Here is a 6,689-nt window from a genome sequence, read left to right on the forward strand (position 1 = left end):
CAAGTTTGCCTTAAGAAGGCTAGCACAAACTGGGACACAAATCGAAAGAGGCGCAGGCCTCCTGCCTGGGATCCTCCTAAACTACTCCTGGTCGTCGTCAGCGGGCAGCACGTAGTAGTAGGCACCTCCGGTGTAGTAGGAGTCGTCGTCGACGGTGGCGTCTGGCTCTTGGGCTCCAACATCTGGTTGCGTCAACTAGGTAGAAGGGATAGGGGGAAAAGAGGGAGAAAGCAACCGTGAGTACTCATCCAAAGTACTCGCAAGCAAGGAACTATACTACATATGTATGCATTGGTATCAAATGGAATAAGGGTTTCATATGTGGACTGAACTGCAGAAAGCCGGAATAAGGGGGGATAGCTAGTCCTTTCGAAGACTACGCTTCTGGCAGCCTCCGTCTTGCAGCATGTAGAAGAGAGTAGACTGAAGTCCTCCAAGTAGCATCGCATAGCATAATCCTAACCGATGATCCTCCCCTCGTCGCCCTGTGAGAGAGCGACCACCGGTTGTATCTGGCACTTGGAAGGGTGTGTTTTATTAAGTATCCGGTTCTAGTTGTCATAAGGTCAAGGTACAACTCCAAATCGTCCTGTTACCGAAGATCACGGCTATTCGAATAGATTAACTTCCCTGCAGGGGTGCACCACATACCCCAACACGCTCGATCCCATTTGGCCGGACACACTTTCCTGGGTCATGCCCGGCCTCGGAAGATCAACACGTCGCAGCCCCACCTAGACCAACAGAGAGGTCAGCACGCCGGTCTAAACCTAAGCGCCCAGGGGTCTGGGCCCATCGCCCTTAGCACACCTGCACGTTGCGTGGGCGGCCGGAAGCAGACCTAGCCTAGTGGCGTTCCAGTCCAATCCAGCGCGCGCCGCTCCGTCGCTGACGTCAAGAAGGCTTCGGCTGATACCACGACGCCGGGATACCCATAACTACTCCCGCGTAGATGGTTAGTGCGTATAGACCAAAAGGCCAGACTCAGATCAAATACCCAGATCTCGTTAAGCGTGTTAAGTATCCGCGAACGCCGACCAGGGCCAGGCCCACCTCTCTCCTAGGTGGTCGGAACCTGCCCTGCCGCTCCGCCTCAAAGATCCACTCGCGGGTGCTCCTCAAGCCGACCCGTCTTTAGTCACCACATGTATCATGTATAAGGTATATAGTATATACCCGTGATCAACTCCCGAGTGATCACGGCCCGATAGTATAGCATGGCAGACGGACGAGGATGTAGGGCCACTGATGATAAACTAGCATCCTATACTAAGCATTAGGATTGCAGGTAAAGGTAACAACAGTAGTAGCAAGGACAGGCTATGCATCAATATGGGATTAACGGGAAGCAGTAACATGCTACACTACTCTAATGCAAGCAGTATAGAGAAGAGTAGGCGATATCTGGTGATCAAAGGGGGGGGGGCTTGCCTGGTTGCTCTGGCAAGAGAGAGGGGTCGTCAACTCCGTAGTCGTACGGGGTAGCAGCGGCGTCGGTCTCGGTGTCTAGAGAGAGAAGAGGGGGAAGAAACAATAAATATAATGCAAGCATATGCTTAGTGATGCATGACAAGACAAGTTACGGCGTTAGAGGTGCCCTAACGCGGTAGTAGGTGATACCGGTGAAGGGGGATAACATCCGGGAAAGTATCCCCGGTGTTTCGCGTTTTCGGGCAGAGGAGCCGGAGGGGGAAAGTTGCGAGTTCGATAGGTTAGAGGGGTGTGGCGGACGAACGGGTTGCGTATCCGGATTCGTCTCGTCGTTCTGAGCAACTTTCATGTTGAAAATATTTTAATCCGAGTTACGGATTAAAAGATATGATTTTCTAAAGATTTTATTAATTTCTGAAATTTAATTAATTATTTAATTTAATTCGAAAATGGATTTATGACATCAGCATGATGTCATGCTGACGTCAGCAGTCAACAGAGTTGACTTGGTCAACCTGACATGCGGGTCCAGTGGGACCCACCTGTCATTCTCTGTTTAGTTTAATTACAGATTAGTTAATCTAATTAGTGATTAGGTTAATCTAATCAGAATTAATTAACTTAATTAATCACTTAATTAATTAATTAATTAACATTTTAATTATTATCTATTTATTCATTTAACATTTTTTTTAATTCCTTTTCTTTAAAAAAAACGTTATGGGGCGGGGCCCCTAGGCAGTGGCCCGGGGGCTAGCGGGTCGGGCGTTGCAGCGCCCGACTGGGCGTTCGCCCAAATCGGCGGGCGAGGAGGACCGGGGCATGGCCGGGCGGCCACCGGAGGGGAAACGCCTAGGGGGGAAGCAGCAGGGCGCCAGGGCGCGACGGTGGGTGCGGGCGCGAGCGGAGAGAGAGGGAGGGCCGGGGTCGAGGGTGCGGTCGGTGGTGCCGGAGCACGACCAGGGGCTGAGCGGGGTGGCCGCGGGCGCCGGAGCGCGGACCGCTCGGTGAGTGAGCGAGGGGGAGAGGGGAGAGGTCGGGGGCGGGACGGCCCGGCGCGGGCCGGTGGCGCCGGAGCGCGTCGAGCGGCGACGGCCGAGGCGACCTAGGGGGAGAGGAGGGCGAAGGGGGAGCTCACGAGGGGGAGTAGGGCAACGGGGCAGTGGGCTCGGGGGCGGTCGGGGAGGACCGGCGAGGTGATCCTCCGGGCGGCGGTGACGTGGTTCCGGCGAGGAGGCGGTCGAGGCGGCGAGGTGTGGTCCGGCGGGGGAGGTTCCTGGTGGCGGGACGGCGTCGAGCGGCGACGGCGAGCCGTCCACGGACGCTGGGGACGGCGGGTCCGAGGCGCGCGGCGTGCGGTTGAGGTGGCCGGCGCGGTCCAGGCGGCGTGGGGCGCAGGGGAGTGCGGGAGGGGCGGCGTCGGCGTCGGGCCCGATCCCGATTGGATCGAGGGAAGAGGGAGAAAGCGAGTGGGGGGGCGAGTGGGTGGCTGTCGGTTAGGGTTTGGGGGAGGGAGTGGATAAGGAGGGGGGTAGCGGGCCAGCCGGCTGGGCCTGGGGGTTGGCCCAGTTGGGCCACGGCCCGGGGGGGGGGGGGGTTTCTCCTTTTTTTTGGTTTTGTTTCTTGTTTTCCTTTTCCTTATTTTCTCTTCTGTTTTAAATCAAGTTAAATTATTTAGGCATTTTATAAAAATGTGTTTGCTTCATTATAATTACCCTGGCATTTAACTGCACACTCCGAACATTTTAGTTTAACATTTTGAAACTTTTATAATTTAACTTTATTTTAATGTTTGAATTTGACTCGGTTTTGGCCTAACGGTAAATTATCAATAGTAACCGGGGTGACGTGGCATGATTATCGTTGGATTACTGTAGCTTGATTACCCGGGCGTTACATCCAATCCACATGCGCGTAATAAAAGCATTAAAGAGTTTAGTAACTAAAGTCTCCAATACACAAGTGCTCAACTTGTTGTAGCCAAACTCCCTTCATTTAATGGTTTAGCAATTAAACCCTTTCATGCATCGGCGAGCTTCCTTCATTTAAGTATTTTGCCTTGTTCACAAGGTTATCATTGTTTCTTCATGTGATCACCAAATTCTCGCTCTCCTCCTTAATTGCTTTGTCATACCATTTTCCTCTTATGTGACATGCTTAGCACACGGACACCATAGAGAACTTGAAAGGACCTTATGCCTTTGTGTTGTGAATTTTTAGTGCACGGTTACTAATATAGCCAACTGGCTATAGCATGTTGCTTTGTCATCTATGGCCGATGTAATAGCTAATATGTAGGACGATGCGGTTCCGATCCGAAACTCATGTGAGCTCGAGTGAAAATTAAAATAAAAAATAGAAAAATAATCTAAGTTTTCTGTTTTTTATTTTGCCAAATATTAATAACTTTTTTATTGCAAGGTTTCATCACCGGATGTCATTCATGGAAAACATGGCAAAAAAATCCATGCTTCAAATATTATTTTCAAAACTATTTTGGAGCATATTTTGCTTTTTATGCGACATCTTTCACGAATGTCATTTCACGATGAAACTTTGCCAGCAATGTTTGCCAATGGTGTTGGCGCAAATAAATTAAAAACAGAATTGTTTTCTTTCTTTTTACATCCGAGCTCCACTTTCGCCAACATATACTATAGAAGTTACCTACAATGAAGTATAGTACTGCTTTATTAACATAAGGCGCACCTTACACCCTCATAAATCTTCTTAAAGCCCGTGCTATAACTGACTGTAAATTTATAGCCCGTTTCTTCTCTCTTTTCCAACTCATCAAAAATATAATACTACCTTCGATCCAAATCACACGTCGCGGTTTTAGTATAACTTAAATCCGAGGGAGTACTTAAATGCTTATATAACCCACTTACATGTAGAAACACCTTTTTTTTTCCTCGGCAAGTGTTCCCACATGCACTAGGCGGGATCAGGCTAGTCATAGTGGGAGTAACTTAGTTAGTAACATAGCGCACTTCAAAAAAAGTTTGTTTATGTGACATATAGTTAATGAGAAGTGGTAACATAATATGTTACTGTAACATAGCGCTTTTCAAGACAAGATGAGTCTACAAGCTAATAAATGAAGTCTTCTATAACACTGATACTATGTTATTTTGCATTATAAAAATAGTAATTTAGACTAGTGTCATATACATGACACTAATATAAATTACTCCCCACGATGACCAGCCTCAAAGGAGCTGGCGCACGGTTACTGTTAGTTGGACCGACACACACACGCCGTCTCCATGAGGCAGGTATATACACGCGTCCCCGGCAAAACTGCCGTGTTCTCTCCACTGTACGCATGTGCCAAGCTAGCTCTTTTAGCCACAAATTATTGTCAGGCCAATGCAAAAATGTAATCTCAGTTCAAGCTTCAAATTCTACTCCAAAAATATGTATTGGGATTGAAAATGAAAGAATGGATCAAAAATTGTCATTTCAGTTTCTACCTTTACAAAAGAATTAATGGAACTAGGAACTGCTATGCAGATTTGACGAGTTCATCTGTCAGCTATGCTAGAGTGAGTGAGTGAGTGAGTGAGTGTGTTGACTAAAAGAGTTTGCCGGCGAATTCCTCGATGTCCTCGTCCCTGACGGACGGCGACGCCATCTTCCTGAACTGCTTGAGGTCGGACAGGCTCCGGCCGAGCTTCAGCGCCACCTTGGTCGCGAACACCTCGCCGCCCTCCCTCCGCTCCACGTCGGGCTCGCCGAGGTTGGCCTCGATGTCCTCCTGGATCTTGCGGTAGAACCCGGCGCAGTTGCGGAGCAGCTCGAACAGCATGCCCATCTGCCCGCCGTGCTCCACCGTGTTCACCGCCGCCGCCAGCGCCCCGCCGAGGACGGCCGCGCCAGACGCCCACGCTCCAGCCTCGCCGGACCCGATGAACACCGACGCGAGCGCCGCCGTGCCGGCCAGCGCCGGGCCGGCCACGGCGAGGCCCCTGTTTAGGTTCAGCACCAGCTTGCCCACTCTCAGGAACTCCTGCTCGTCCTTGGCCTTGATGACCCTGAGGATGCCCCGCATCTCTTCCTCGAGATCTTGGGTCCAGCCGTTGTTGCCGGAAGCGGAGCCACGACGGCCGAGGCTCCTTGACCTCTTGGGCTGCGCGGCGCGGCGGCGCGGCCACCAGCGCGCGGGCTCGACGGCCTTGGGGAACTTCTCGAGCATGCCGGGGAGCAGCGGCAGCGGGTAGGCGGCGTCGAGCGCGAGCACCCGGTCCATGGCCTCCTGCACGTCGTCCTTGGTCGTGGTCGCGGGCGCGCCGAGCGCGAGCGCGGCGCGGAGGTCGCGCTCCAGCTCCCTCCACAGCCGCGTGGCGTTGCGCTGCTCCTCGGCGAGCTGCGAGGGCTGGATCTTGTTGACGGCCGCCATGGTGACCGCCGCGGAGGCCAGGAGGACCCCCGCGGAGGCCTTGAGCGCGACCACGCCGGGCGCGGCGGGCGCGAGCGCGGCCATGACGGAGGCGGCGAGCGTGAGGGAGTTGGTGGAGTGGAGCAGCAGGTGGTTCCAGTTGTCACGCTGCCTGCCGATGATGTCGTGCATCTCGGCCCGGTCCGCCGCCGCGTCCGCGATGGCGCGGAGCTTCTCGATGGACACGGAACCGCCGTCGGCGTCCGCTGACGGAGAGGCCGGGATCCAGTCAAGCTTGAGGCTGAGGTTGTCCTGCGCCATGTGAATGCCGGAAGGCACGCGCAGGGCGGCGCGGCAGGTCGCGGCGCCGGTCCGGCATGGCCGTGGCCGCGGCCGCGCGGCGGAGGTGGATGGGAGAAAGGAAGACTGGGCCAAGAAGAGGCGCTGGGGCTGGAGTGCCGCCATGCTTTGGACTGCAGCTGGTTCGGTGATGTAGCTTCGTTTGATTTGCTGGGTTTGGAAGGCGATCGAAGTGGCTTTCAAGCTTTTGCTGCTTCCGTGTAGACGAATTGACGAAGAGGGATATGGGATTGGGATGGAAGCGGGGTGGTATTTATAGGGGAATGATGGGAAAAGTTTGACCCGGGGTGGGTTGGGTTGGGCTGGGTCCGGGTCATGGAACCTGTGGTTTGAATTTTGAAGGGTCCAAGACGACGTAGAGACCATTTCTATTGCCTCAAAAAATGAAATAGAGACCGTTTCTGGCAACTGTCCAACAGATGGATGGGTTAGTTTAAGGCTTTAAGCCAAGTAGTAGGTTGATTTCTTCACACTCCATGATCAGAGGCCACCCTGCTCCGTCACACAAACACACTAT

General features: G+C 52.8%; 1 pseudogene; it reads right to left on the reverse strand.

The window, feature by feature from the left end:
- Window positions 1–4,869: 4,869 nt before the first annotated feature.
- On the reverse strand, window positions 4,870–6,390 carry LOC147964127 (putative F-box protein At4g22030 pseudogene; annotated as a pseudogene).
- Window positions 6,391–6,689: the final 299 nt, after the last annotated feature.

This window comes from Triticum urartu, chromosome 6A, assembly GCF_056163025.1.
Source record: "Triticum urartu cultivar PI428250 chromosome 6A, HENAU_Tu73, whole genome shotgun sequence".
Classification (NCBI taxonomy): domain Eukaryota; kingdom Viridiplantae; phylum Streptophyta; class Magnoliopsida; order Poales; family Poaceae; genus Triticum; species Triticum urartu.